Raw genomic sequence first — 15096 nt, 5'->3', positions numbered from 1 at the left:
CCTGGTGAACCGCGGGGTAGCCCAGAATCACTCTGTTCCTCACCTACATTAATCTGCTGCCTGGTTTTACACAGCTGCTGAACTTCCCCCATTTGACCTTGTAAACTTGTTTTGACCTTTGACCAAGCCCCACCTAAAGCTGCCCCAGCTGGTCACCATGCCTTGCTCTGTTGATTCATTTCCATCCTAGGTATATTGCAAGTTGCCTCTCTCAGCCATCTATAGAGTTTTCTTTATAAACGTGTTCATGTACTTTGCACTTGTATAGTGTTTAACAGGAGGGGAAACTGTTGTCTCCCTAAGAAAGTTTAAATTCCAATGGTCTGCAGACAGAATAGACAGAATGACTTGAAAATGTTTGCTGAGTCTGTGACTTAGTGTACTGTATCCAAAAGAGTCCCCGAAGTGTGATATTAGCATCTTTGTAACATGCAAAGATCTTTGACAACCAGGGAATTGTGTATAATCTGGGAAAACTTGATACCATGTATTATGAATGTTGGAGATTTTGAGAGAGAGAGAAAAAAACAGTTATTTGTCACACTGAGGATGTTATATATGAATGAAAGAATCAATAGTAATGTAGAAAAATCCACAAAAACTTGACATCTTCTTAATTGATATACACATCCCAGATAAATACATTATCTCTGATTTGTATTTTCAAAAAGAGAGTTTATTATGCACCTGAAATATATGCATTTATTTAAATTTGTATTTATAATTAAAAATGTACCTTCTGGGGCTGTGGCTGTAGCTCAGTGGTAGAGCGCCCGCCTCGTACGTGTGAGGCACTGGGTTCGAACCTCAGCACCACATAAAAATACATAAAGATATTGTGTCCAACTACAACTAAAAAAAATTTTTAAAATGTACCTATTTGAAGACTTAAGCATAACTGAGCAAACAGAGCAAAAATCACCTACAATCATGTCACTCTATGAGAATTATCTTTTTTGACATTTTACCCTCCTTTTTTCATCTCTAAATAAACATTTTTTTACCAAAATTTAATATTTTATAACCATTCTTTTCTTATTAGAGTAAAATTTTCTTTCTTTCTTTCTTTCTTTCTTTCTTTCTTTCTTTCTTTCTTTCTTTCTTTCTTTCTTTCTTTCCTTCCTTCCTTCCTTCCTTCCTTCCTTCTTTCTTTCTTTCTTTCCTTAATACTGGTGATAGAACCTAGGGGTGTTCTACCATTGAGCTACTCCCAGCCCTTTTTATTTTTAATTTGAATAGAGTTGATTAGGGCCTCATTAAATTTCTGAGGCTGTCCTTGAACTTACAATCCCTATGCCTCAGCTTTCTGAGTCCCTAGGATTACAGGGTTACCAGCTTTTCTAACTCCCCCAAATCCTCCAACATATCTTCATACCAATACATATGTATTCAGATAGTCCCCTGTAATGGGCATCTGGAGTTCCTTATATTGAGTATGACTTGTCTTCTATGAATGGATATTGAAGGGATTCATCACATTGCTCTTTTACAAATGCTGCCCCAAATCCCTGGTATACATCTCTGAAAACCTAATTTTTAAAAATATAAATATGCAGAAGTAGATAGACGACTGGCACAAAGAATATCTAGTTTTCAACTTTTAGAGACTTATTGCCAAATTGCCCTCAAGAAAGCTTGTGTCATTATATCTTCCCTTCAGCAGCAATTGACACTATTCTTTTCTTTTTCCCATTTGTAGTTCTTTTGATAAACAGAGTTCTTTTAAATCTTTATCAAACTGGCAGGCAAAAAAATATTGTGACTGCTTTATTTTGCTTATGCATTGTTTTAACAGACATTTGGGGGAATTGTCCTAGGGGCAAGGAGGATGGAGTAAAACAAGACAAAACAACCCTCCTTCTTGGGAGGCGAGATTCCCCACTTCATCTGTAGTGGGGAAATCAATATGCAAACAAGAGAATAATCTTAGAAGTGCTAAACTGAAAATGTGAGCAGCCAGGGACTGGAGTTACATTGCAAATGTGGCTGTAAAAGACCAATATGTAGAGAAAACATTGACACTTGAGACCTGAATGGAAAGAAGGAGAGATTCTACAGATGACCACTGAAGTGGAGAGAACAGTCAGCACAAGAGTCTAAAAGGTGAATATTTACAGCAGCACTAATCACAAAAGTTAAAAATGGAAATTACCCACATGTCCATTAGTGGACAAATGGATAAAAATACGTCATATGTCCATACTGTGGAATATTATGCAGTCTTTAAAAGGAATAAAGAACTGATATGTGCAAAAACATGGATGAACCTTGAAAATACTAGATTAAGTTAAAGAAGCCAGTCAAAAAAGGTTACACATTGTATGATTCTATTTGTATGAAATATCCAGAATAGAAAAAAAATTCATTGAGACAGAAGATTAATGGTTGGCAGGGCCTGGGGAATAGAGAATAACCAGATGATTCTTATGGAGTTTCCCTGGGACATTGTAGTATTGTGGAACTAGATCATGGTGGTGGTTGCAGAACATTATGAATATATTAATGCCAATTAATTGTGTATTTTACAATAGTTAACTATGTTATGTGAACATTACCTCAATTTTAAAAAGCTGCTAAATTGAGTGTAGGTTGCTCTGAGAACAGAAAGGCCAGGGTGAGAGCAATAGGTAGATAAGTACTTGAGAGTTTTTGGAGCCTCCCCTAGGGGCAGAAGATTTTTGATTTTACCTTTTTTTTCTCTGTAGCAATGGGTCTTGGCCCATATCCTATGGGGCAAGTGGGCTTCCTATGCTTTCCCCACTGGAGGACTTGTCTTCAACACCTTCTGGAAGGCAGTGGGTGTGGATCTGGGCCATGGGGCAAGAGAACTTGCTGCCCTCTGCTGGCAGCTACAGCATCTGCTTCAAAGGAGAGAAGTTTGGGCAATTGAGAAGGAGCTAGGCAATTGAGCTGTTTGTGCTTCTGCACTAGCAGCTGTAGATTACTCCCTGCAGGCTGGCATCAGTATGGGGTACATCTGTGGAATAAGGGTGGGAGAGTCTTTTACCTTTTCCCTGCCCTATTCTACTATTTTTTTTTAATCCTTTCCTTCCTTTGGGAAGGAGATGAACAGAGTCCATATTTCCCATAAACCTGGTGTACCAGGCTATTGGCATTGTATATTCCACAATTGGCATCTATGAATTTCTTAAAATTTGGGCTGATTTCTTTTGACCTGCTTATATGGTAGCTGCTTCTTTCTTCTAGGCTCTGTCAAAGCAGTTGATATGTCTGTCTCCTTTGGAGGGAAGGGTTTGCCATTCTTTGCAATTTAGTTTCCTTTGTCGCTTAGTATGCTCAGCTTCAGAAAAGTTACAATTTCCTAAATTATCTTTTTTCTCTTGTTAGTTTGGGAGTGATATTCACTTATAGCTTTCTACATTCTAAGTAGAAATGGATCTTTTCATATTTTTAGTTTGTTTTTTTAAAATATAGATGACGATTTAACTGATATATAAAAACTGCATATAGAGGATACCATGATGTTTCACTACATATATATTTGTGTAATGTTTAAACACACTATCTCGTCAAACACTTTCTCATTTTTGATGAGAACACGAAAATCCTTCTAGCTGTTTTGCTTTTTATTGCCAATACTTTGACTCATAAATAGGTTACCAAGAGCTCTGTCCTGGTTCCCGATGACAATCCATCCAATAACACCATGGTTTTGAGAAAAAAGGATAAGAAAAAGTTTTTATTGTTTTGCTAGCAAAGGAGATGCCCCGGGTGGGGATGGGGTGGTGGTGTGGTGTGGTGGGACTCCTGTCCAGAGGCTGTGATTCTGCCCACACAGATAGCAAAAGATTTTTAAGGTATTCAAAGGCTACATTCCAGGTTTTCCCTATAGGGGTTTGTGATTCACTTATTAATTTGGGAGTGGGAAAAGAGGAAAAAAAAATGTCTTTTTTTTTTTTTAAAAGATAAGCTTCAGTGGCAGAGAAGCAAGAGCTATATTTAAAGCATGAAGTGGACCATAGTTACAGATATTATTGGTATTTTGGAGTAGGAGGTGGTGTTTTGATATATATATATATATATATATATATATATATATATATACACATTGTGTAGTTTTTTTTTAAGAGAGAGAGAGAGAGAGAGAGAATTTTAATATTTATTTTTTAGTTTTTGGCGGACACAACATCTTTGTTTGTATGTGGTGCTGAGGATCGAACCCAGGCCGCACGCATGCCAGGTGAGCGCGCTACCACTTGAGCCACATCCCAGCCTATTGTGTAGTTTTTAAATCAGGATCTACTCATCTATCTACTTGACCTTCTTTGTGGTAAAAACATTTTTTTTTGTTTATCATTTTTAATGGTGCATTTTAATTGTGCATACTAGTGGGCTTTGTTGTTATACACTGAAATGTATGGTTCATTCTTTTTATCGGTAGTCACTTCACTGCAATAGCACACCAAACTTATACTTGAGTGTGACTTAGCAGCCACAGAACCCTCTTCTCCACAGCTCCCTCTCTGCTATTCTCCCCAGCCTATGCTGCCATTCTACTCTCAACTTCTATCAACTTTGACTTGATCAGCTCAATTTTGAATTTGGATATAGTTCAAATCAATCAATTTTTCCCCCTCTGTGGTTTCTACATATGATCACATTTTTTTAAGAAAGAAAGAAAAAAAAGATTTCTCATCAAATATATAAATATTCTTCTGTATGTTTTTAAATATTTCATAACCGCCCCCCATTTAGATCTTAATCTGGAATTGACTGTGGTAGAATTTACAATGCACAAATCTCATTTGGTACACATGTCATTTAATTTGAGTTAGGTACAAATATTGGTCCACTTTTCATGAAAAGAAACAAAAATTTAGAAGGTTAAATGATTCTTCTGATGTTAGAAAGAAGTATATGATATATGTTGGGTTTGAGAAAGCAATCTGATTTTAGCTTGAGATAGTTAATATAAAGAGCCTTTTGAAGTATTGGTTACATGGTTAGCACTCAAAAATAGCACTGATGATCATTAGATTCTGCTTTTAAGCACATTATTTCTCCAATTCCTCTTTTTTAAAGGTTAATGTTACAACTCATTTGCAAAAAGAAGCCTTGAGTTTTATGATGATTTAAGGCTGTATATTTTTCAACTGTCAGTATATCTATACCCAATAATTTACATTTTAGGGTTAATATTATAATTTCTGAATTGTCCATAATTAAAGCTTTGATTCTCTTCTTAGCTCAACAATTATTCAGAATTATGGTTTTGAAAAATTTGTGCTTTATTAACATCACAATTTAAAAAATATTTCCTGTCTTTATTAAGGAATATATATGTGTATACATTTTAATATATATGTATATAATTTTAACCCAGGAGTGTTCTACTACCGAGGTACATCCACAGCCATTTTAAATTTTTTTTTTTTTTAATTTTTGAGAAAGGGCCTCACTAAGTTGCCCAGGTTGGACTTGAATATCCTCAGCCTCTCAAGATGCTGGAATTACAGACTGCACCACCACACTGGCTTCTATTTTTATTCCTGGGGATTTATTGGGGTTTTGTTTTTCAATGTCCTAGGTCAATGGGGAAAATATTTATTCTCTGTTTGTGTGGTACCAAGTATCAAATATACCAAAAATAAGAAATGAGTTATTGTGAAATTTAATTTCCCTGTTCCATTAAAGCTAAGAAGAAGATAGTTAAATTCTGATGGCAGAAAGAGTAATGAAGTCTGGCTTGAGTGAGTTTAGGAAAATTTCATTTAAAAAGATTTCATAAAAGAAATATGAATATGAACAAAGCCTTGACTTGTAAATGGAATAATAAGGAGAAAAAGAGCAATGACAACATTAAGATATTTTTTCCCCAAGAGTGTAGTAAGCTTTTTCCCCTTCATACACAGATATTTCTTGTCAGCTCAGGAAATTTTCTTCTATTATATCTGTCAATATTAGTTTTGTTCCACTTGTTCTGTTCTCCAGGAACTCAAGCTATCCATGTGTTTATTTTTCTTTCATATCTATAATTTTTTTTCTCTCTCTTTTTTTTTAATTTTGGGAAATATTTTTCTGTCTCTGATTGAATCTTTTGTTGTTGTTGTTTTTGCTGACTCCAAATGAATTCTAACATTTCTCTTTCAAACCATTAATTCCATAGGAAAGATTATTTTTCATTTATCTATTATTTTCTCTTTTAGTTTTCCCTCAACATTATTATTATTGTGCATTAGTATGTGCATATCAGTTTCTTAAAAATTTCTTCTCTAAGCTGCTGCAAGACCATTTTTCAAAAACACTTCTTTTCCCTAGAATTTGTGGATGTTATTTATTTTCTCTGGTCTCTACTTATTTTGAAGGGATCTAGTGTTTAATTTTTTTCTTTCTTTTCCTACACTTGGACATAATATAGAATTTGCTGTTTTTCAATGCACATCATGGTTGGATTAACCCAGTACTGCTTATTATGGTCTCCTAAACTTATTAAATGGACAACTGGGAAGCATGCCGATCAGCATAATTTCTGGTCTAGCTCCTACATTCGCAAGGGAAACCTGCATGCCACTGAGGTACAGCTTCCATAGTCTGTTCCCTCCCACCCCAAAATTGAGTGCATAAAGTAGAAATCCTTTTTAACCAGTCTCAAAATAACCAACTTATACTTTGATTTCTTCTAAAAAATACACTTTATTGCTCATGTTACTTGAACTGTTCATGGGTAATAGATTATTCCCTAACATGTCTATGAAAGTCTGCTCTCACCAGCTGCTTATACTTCCCAATGATCAGTTGTATTCATTGCCAATCCTATTTATTTATTAAAAAATTATGTAATTCAAACAAATATTACATAAATGGGTAAATGCATTTAGAAATCAAATATTTCCTATGAAATATATATTTGAAAAGGCAATCTATTAACAAATAATGTTGTTGGAATAGATGTCAGGAAGATAACTGTGAAAGATTAGAAAATGTAAAAATCTATAGAGTTTATGTGTACATTGTTTTGCGAGCATATTGAATTTTTAATATTCTCTAAAGAACTGAGACTTGATATTATAGATACTGTATTATTCCAAGACAGAAGATAAGCACTGCTTTAATATCAAAATATTTGTGAATTACACTGCTTTATATGTTTAAGTTGAAAAACTTAGAATACACATGTTGCTTTTCTAATTTCCTGCTTTAACTAAGGAGTAGGCCAGATTTTATCAAATGCATGAGCTTCTGCAAATATTAGCTGCTTCTCATTTAGGATCTTCTCGTTTCTGTCCCTTTGTGAAGCACTGTACATATGGGGAACACTTTTACATTGAAAAACTTCCACCATTATGCCACTGGATTCTCTGCCTTTTGTTTTCTGGAAGTTATATGATTTTAATAAATATAATTTGACACATTGTGGAAAAAATGTTTAAGTCCAGTATGATAAATATATGTGTGTGAACACCATACATACTCGAGTGCATGAACATATACACATATACAGACTTCTTGCAGATGTTATTTTCCTAATTCTGTTTTTGGAAGGAAAAATGAAAGGTATGACCCTGATTTCCCTGGGGAGAGAAATTTTGGAATTAAACTTCATGTGATATGCAAAATAAATGAGCTCAAACAAACTGCAATGCAGTGGGAGTTCTGCTTTCATGCTGGAAACTCATTTGTCAAAATAATAGATGCTGTGTCTACATGGGTGACCTATATGGCCTCTCATTAACTTGGTTTGATTAGACAGCTAAACTATTTAGTAGAATTGGAGGAAGATTCTCAATAAAATTGGGGGCTACAAATGGAGAAGCCAAAACTGAGTATTAAGAATCTAAGTTTATTATTCAATTAATTTCAAATGCACAAAGCCACAGAAGAAACCAGAATTATCTGTGGGCATCATTGTGCTGCAATAGAAAGCATTTATCTGTGCACATGGATACATTGCTAGAACATTGGAAGGTGCAATGTATTTAATAATACTGTGTGAAAAGTTGCTAGTAAGAGATGATTCTGTTGATTCTCCTGGTTATTATAGGAAGCAATTTTTAAGTGTTGATTGTTAAAGAATAGCAAGGATCAAATCAGTCATATATGTATACTTTCAAATACTTATCTGTTCTGATTATTGGGGCCAACTTGAATTGCATCTTCTCCTTGAAATGGAAGTTGGATTCATGGTAGAGGATACTCACATCTTTTACTCGTTAAAAATGGTGACAATGGGCCTGTTTTCCATTTGCCTCTGTTGGTTGCCATAGTTTCCTAGGATACAATGACTCCCAGTTTCCATGGGCACACCACTGGCTGGGGCTGAAATGCTCTCTGTCATGATGCAAGGGCAAATCCCGTGCATAGTCTGCCTAAAACCACATTTCTGAAAGTTTCAAAATGAAAGCAGTAAGGAAATGAACGGAAGCACCCCTCTTTCCCAAACAAGGTACAGTCATGAAGAAATGACAGGTAATTGGAGGCAAGCAGCCAGAAAAAAATGAAATACATCAGGAACCCAAAAGGAGAGGGAGATGAATAAAGGAGGGGGACAGAGGGAGAGTCAGGATTTGGGGAGGGATAAAGTCACAGCTTTTATTAAATAATTTGGTTTAGATGAGTTAAACAGAGTTTTTAAATTTTGGTTTAATTAGACGTGCTTTAACGACGCAAGTACTGACTATATCCTTTTATTTTCTATTTATTTCTATTTATTGGGGCATCTTTTTGGACTGTTTCTGTTAATATTCAATCAAGCTCTTGTCTTTTCTACAGATTTCCATGCTGACAACCCTTGTTTCACATGAGGATTTCCTTTGCCTCTTCTTTCTGTATAATCAGGCTCTGTCTGCTTTGCCTTTGAGTTTGTTTCCAGTGCTCACCACCGTGCTGTTTCTGCAGTCTCATCTCAGATTTTTAAAAAATACTGCCTTGACATATGCTCGTGTTTCCAAGTTTAGAGTTTTATGCCTTTTGGTCCTCTTTGCCTTGCTGCCTGGTATGAGTTGCTGAGAAAATTCACTCAGCTGTTCAGATGTTTTATTGGGGCTAACTATGCAATATGAGTGTTATTAGCTGTTGCTTTATTTCAAGAAACGCCTGGTTCATGCATTGCTTGCTTCGCTACCATAGGGGAGAAGATATCTTTTTTAAAATCCATCCCGGGTTCATAAATGAGGCTCTGTCAAAAGACGGATGAATAAGAGTAATCATCAAAAATTATTTAACATAAGTTTTTTATGACATGGGAGCCTTCATAGGAAAAAAAAAAAGACTTGAAAAAACTGATAAACCTGAGTATTTTTTTCTGAGAGGTTTGATGAAGTGCATAAAACAGTATGATCCAGTGGTAACAAATTGGGAGGAACTTAATAAGGTTTGGTTCTTGGATTCTTTTCTATGTCCCTGTACCTTCAGAGATCAGGGTATTCCTTTCCTCCAGAGGGAAGGATACCTCTCAGATGAAGGTCTTATGACCTACTGCAGGGGAAGATCACCAGAACCTTCATAGGCTTTATGACTCGCTTCTGAGAAGAAGTCCCAGGCAGGGGAAGAGTAATGTCCTGACTTCTGCTATTTTCTCCAATGCTTCTGCAATTATACTCCAATTGGGAAGTATAATGCCAAGATACTGTATTTCAGGGTAGTACATTATGAATCCAGTCACTATAAAATATTTTCCTAGTTTCTATAAAAATTCAAAAGATTCATTTTTTTCCTAGAGATATAACTGAAAATTAAAAATTTCTTCTTTTAAAACAAGTAATTATGTAAAAAATTTCACATCTGCTGGTATCATTTATCTTCTGCTGGGTTGTGAGCTAAGAGTAAAAGCATAGGAATATCTCTATATATTTCAGGGTTCTCTGAGAAAGTTGATCTCATAGAAGTTGAGAGTAGATGGTGGCTACTGGTGCCTGGGGGAAGGAATGGGGAGGAGTTTGATCAATGGGTACTGAGTTACAGTTAGGAAAAGAAGTTCCTGTATGCTTTTCCACAGTAGGGTCACTGAGATAACCACAATATGCTATGCATTTCAAAATTCTAGAAGAAAGAAAGGATTTTGAATGTTCACCATAAAGAAATGGAAAATATTTGAGGAGATAGATGTGTTTAACCTGATTTAAACATTGTACAATATATACATGTCTGGAATATCACATAGTACTCCTTAAATATGTACATTTTTATGTTTTTGTATATCATTTAAAAATAAATTTAATTTGAATTAAACATGACTACTTCAGAATTATTTGGAAAAAAAAGTGGCTTAGAATTTTAAGTTACAGAATGTGACTGAAGAGCTAAATATAAGCATCCTTGTCTATCAATTGTTCTCAGTCTTGCAAAGGTATCAGAACTTACCTGGGTGCCAGCTCAGAATTTCTGACCCAGTAGGCCTGGGATAGACCAGCTTCCCAGGTCAGGCTAATGCTACCTGTCTGGGGACCACTCTGAGGAAAACTATTGCATGTTAGTGATGGACCACTGGGCGTGGACGGTAGCTGCTGTATATACATAGAAAGTTCTAGAAACTGTAAGTGACTCAGGTGCTGTCTTTCTTCTATAAAAAGAGCATTTAGCCTGAATATATTGAAAATGAAGTAGGGAGTTCAAGTAGCTTCCTGAAGACATTAGCCACCAAGAAGCATGCTAAGTTCATTCTCTTTTGGATGTTGCTTAAGTTGTCAAGATTACATTATTAAGACAATTATATTGATTTTCTAGCATAGTATCCATGATAGGGATATTTTAAACTAGACTGTTTGGAAAATCCATTGTTTTTGAGGTCTCAAATGAACTTACAGTGGCCAGTATCAAGTGGTCAGTCATCTCTTTAGAACCTATATTACTCTGAAGAGAAAAATAACATTTATTTCACTGGAAAATCAAATTCAGTAGTTAATAATATCCATGGACACTTATAGTCAATTTCTAGAATATAAGGCTTATTAATGTTAGGAAATATATTGAAAACCTAATACTATGTACACTTGGATAAATGAAAAAAAATCATTTTAATATTGTCAAAAAGACATTTGATTAAAAAAAAAAAAAACATTTAGTAGTATTTGACATATATTCCTGATGCCAAAATATGAGAAGCTAGGAATACTATGGATGGTTAATTCTTTAACATGGTTAAGAAACATATTTATATATCTGTATTTATCTATCTAATGTAAATATGTATCTCCAGCCAAAGTCTGAAACAAGAGAAAACATTCACTACCACTATCATTTTTAACATCTTTATTGAGAGGTCATTGATTATTTTTATGGGGAAACAAATACCACATATTTAAAGCATATAGTTAGATGAGTTTTGACGCATGTGTATACTTGTGAAAACATTGCTAAACTAAGATAATAAACATATTCATCACCCTGAACATTTTCTCATATCTCTTTGTAATTCTTACCTCCTTCATCTCAAGGGCATCACTGGAAAGAATACAAGCTATAAGATTCTATTTATATAAAATTCCAGAAAAAACAAAGTTATCTATAGTAACACAAACCAGATTACTGGTTTTACCACTATTTTTCTCTACTGTTCTGGAAATTAGTAGTCAATATTATTAGATAAGAGAAATTATTTACATAGATATCACTAGTTACATAGAACATAATAAAATAACTGAAGGGGAAACATAGATTAGGAGATTTCAGGAAGCTAGCAGTTTATAAAAATCAATCTATAAAAATCAATTGCTTTTCTGAATATAAATAATGATTGGTTAGAATGTATAATTGAAAGAAGAAACTTATTTTTAATTGCAACAAAAAAGTTCAAATACTTAGATCTATATGGAATGTTCATTTAAGCACTATTAAAAGTGCCAATTTAGTCTAAATTATATATTCATCCAATCCCCATAAAAATATCAAATTTAATTTTTCTAGAACCTGAAATAATGCTAAAATCCATGGAAAAATAAATATACAAAAATAGCTGGAAAAATTCTGAGAAAAAAATAGAGAATAACTATAAAAGGTACCAAAAGTTAATAACTACAACTACATTTGATATTGTGAAAAAAATAAATGAAAGAAATAAAGCATAGGGATGAGCTAGGTAATTACAAACTAACTTTGATAATTTAGGGGTTAACATAATGAAGGCTTATTCTTATTCCCATTTCAAGTCTTCAGTGAGCCAGTGTGATACAGGGGTCCCAGATATGTAGTCCCTGAGGGACCCAATCTAATATTGCTTCCTACCTGTTCTAAGAGCATCAAGTGAACATTGAGCTTTTTCTAGTTTTCCCAGCAGGGCAAGAGAATTTGGAGAATAAAACAAAGATATTTCCCTAGACTCAGTAGTACTTACATTTAAAAAACAAAACAAACAAAAAAAAAAACAAAAACAAAAAAAACCTTGTCAACTGCAAGGGGACTGAGAAGCACTGGTATCCGTGTACCCAGGAGCTACTAGGAGAGGCCAGATGTAGTCCTAATAGACATGGGAATGTAGTTTGCAATATAGGTGTCACTTCAGATCTATTGGAGAAAGGATATTTCTCTCTGGCTTAATTGTAGGGCATTAGTGTTGGTGTGGGAGAAGGAAAATCAAACAACTCTTTTTTTAAAATTTATTTTCAGATATACATGACAGTAGAGTACATTTGGATATACATACATGGAGTATAACTTATTCTAATTAGGATCCCATTCTTGTGGTTGTACATGATGTGGAGTTTTACTGGTAGTGTATTCATATATAGATATAGGAAAAAAACTCTTTTTCTCATTCCTCAGAACCAAAATAAATTCCAAACAGAAAAGAGGAAAAAAAATATGAAGTTTAGAAGAAAAAAAGAGAATAATCTTAACCTTATATAACAAAGCATTCATAAATAGAGGTATGAACACCAAAAGAAAATGGTGAATTTTGAAGTAGCAATATTGGAGGGAGAAAAGCTAATTTCAAGCTCATTCATGATTAATTACAAATAAATATTAGCACGAATGTTGTCTTTTGCAGTCCAAAAAGTGCAAAATTTGATGATACCCAAGTGCTACTTAGTATTAGGGATAATGTACATGGTCATGCTTCAATTTTAGGAAGAATTTTTAAAAATTTTAACAAAATTTTATCAAAATTTTATGAATGTGTATACTATTCATAAAAATAACTTGTATATCCTTTCTCCCTCTTAACTGAGAAGGCATTTCAAGACTCTAACAGTGGCTAATTTTTGGAGATGATCCTATAGGCATGTGTTTGTGAGAGGGGAAGAGTTTACATTTGTTTGTAATTTTTTATTTTTTCTAACCAAATACATATACTAATATTTTATATTACAGTGAAGTTTGTGTTGTAGTTTTTGTTTCTTTTTTGCATTTTTTAATTAAAAATTCTTTTTAGTGCATTGTAGTTATACATAGTGGGGTTCTGTATTTCTTAACATTCAAAGAAAGCAATTAGAAATGATGCATATGTATATGAAAAAACCAATAAAACCTTTTCCTCCAACATCATTAGTTTTCAGATATTAAATATAAATAGAAAGTAAAATGTAAAATTAGAACATGATAGGTACATTTAAATATGGAGCGTAGTCTCTGATATACTATTAAGTTCCTGAATCTCATTTCTCCCTGGGCATTTTCTTTTATACTACATTTCCTATCAATTTCAAAGAAGCTCCCATAAATAAAGGATATATTCCAAGGTTAAAGTACATCAGTATGACAGATTTATGAATACTGATTTTAAAAATAAATCTAATTCAATAGGGTCATTCCAAAATATTCATTTAAAGATACCAAAGGATATTAATTGATATAGTATTTGTAATCACATAATCAGGAAAACACTCCAAATGCCTGTTTGTTAGAACAGGTTAAACAAAATATGGTATAGCCATAAAAATGGAAAACTTACAACATGCAAAAGAATGAAGAAAATTTATGTACTAACATGAAAAACATCTAGATTATATTGCTATTTAATAAAAGCAAGATGAAGAAAACAGTGTACAGTTGTACTACTTCTGTTTAAATAAAATCATACCCTCCAGGTGTTCAGGCAGTGTGTGTGTGTGTGTGTGTGTGTGTGTGTGTGTGAGAGAGAGAGAGAGAGAGAGAGAGAGAGAGAGAGAGAGAGAGAGAGAAAGAGAGAAGAGAGAGAGAGAGTGAGTGTATGGAATATATAAGTCACTGATAACAGGAATTGCCCTGATGAAAAAGGAATGAGAATAGAAGGGAGAATTATGGCTTTTTTATATTGCTTTATTTGTTTATTGTACAAATATTTCTTTTCAAAAATGTGAACCTACTATTCAATTGATGACAAATCAAATGAAAAAAAATGTGTTTTCTGCATTTAATATGTTATGTATATGAGCAAACAAAGTTAAGGTAAGTACACCTTGGTGCGTGAGTGTATGTGGGGGAGGGGAGGGTATTGGGACTTGAACCCAGGGACCCTCTACCACTAAGCTACACCTCCAGCCCTTTTTAAATTTTTAAATTTTGAGACAGGGTCTTGCTAAGTTGCCAGGCTGGCCTCAAAAATGTGATCTTCCTGCCTCAGACTCCAGAGTAGCTGAAATTACAGGAATGTGTCTGCAGGTCTGGCTACCTTGATTTTTTAAGTCTTTCACTAACTTTTGGGAAAAAGTGCTATATCTGTTTTTATGTGTGGGAAGTCATATCCTCTCCATCATGATGATAAGAACTTCCAAGTCTACAAATAATCTTACCCAGGAAACTTTATTTTACTTTAAATTCATTAACCTGATAAAACAAATGTTGCAGTCCATAAAAATCATAACATGATGGAAATAGTTGTTCACACAGAACCAGTGAGCGAAGTTTCCTCCAGGAACCACCCTTTCCTGGCTCTCATCTGAGGCACATTATACAGGTTAGGTTTCAGGCTTCCTTCCCTTTAAAGGGCCCAACATGCTTCTGGTGCAATTCCTTGCCTTTAAAATGAGTGTGTAACACCCTTGCTCCTAGGAGTGTTCACACACACTCTCTGTCAAATGTGATAGAAACGTACACCTACAGGCTTTAGAAATTGTAATGTCTGCTTCATTTTTAAGATGGTGGTGTTGACATTCTTTTAATGGCAGTAGGATGGATGCCCCAGACATGGGTACAGAACATGGATGTCTAAGATTAGGTATT

The 15096-nt window shown here is 34.2% G+C and overlaps 1 non-coding gene across 1 annotated transcript; it reads left to right on the top strand.

Annotated features, from left to right (window-relative positions):
• The first annotated feature begins 746 nt into the window (after positions 1-746).
• Trnat-cgu (transfer RNA threonine (anticodon CGU)) lies at positions 747-819 on the top strand. The gene has a single exon. It is a non-coding gene; the product is annotated as a tRNA-Thr (tRNA).
• The last annotated feature ends 14277 nt before the right edge of the window (positions 820-15096 follow it).

The sequence above is a fragment of the Marmota monax genome, unplaced genomic scaffold, assembly GCF_021218885.2.
Source record: "Marmota monax isolate L192 unplaced genomic scaffold, Marmota_monax_Labrador192_F-V1.1 WCK01_AAM20220418_F8-fsc00097, whole genome shotgun sequence".
NCBI classification, from domain to species: Eukaryota; Metazoa; Chordata; class Mammalia; order Rodentia; family Sciuridae; genus Marmota; species Marmota monax.
The sequence above is the reverse complement of the archived record's forward strand: the minus strand, read 5'-3'. Positions and strand labels throughout refer to the sequence as shown.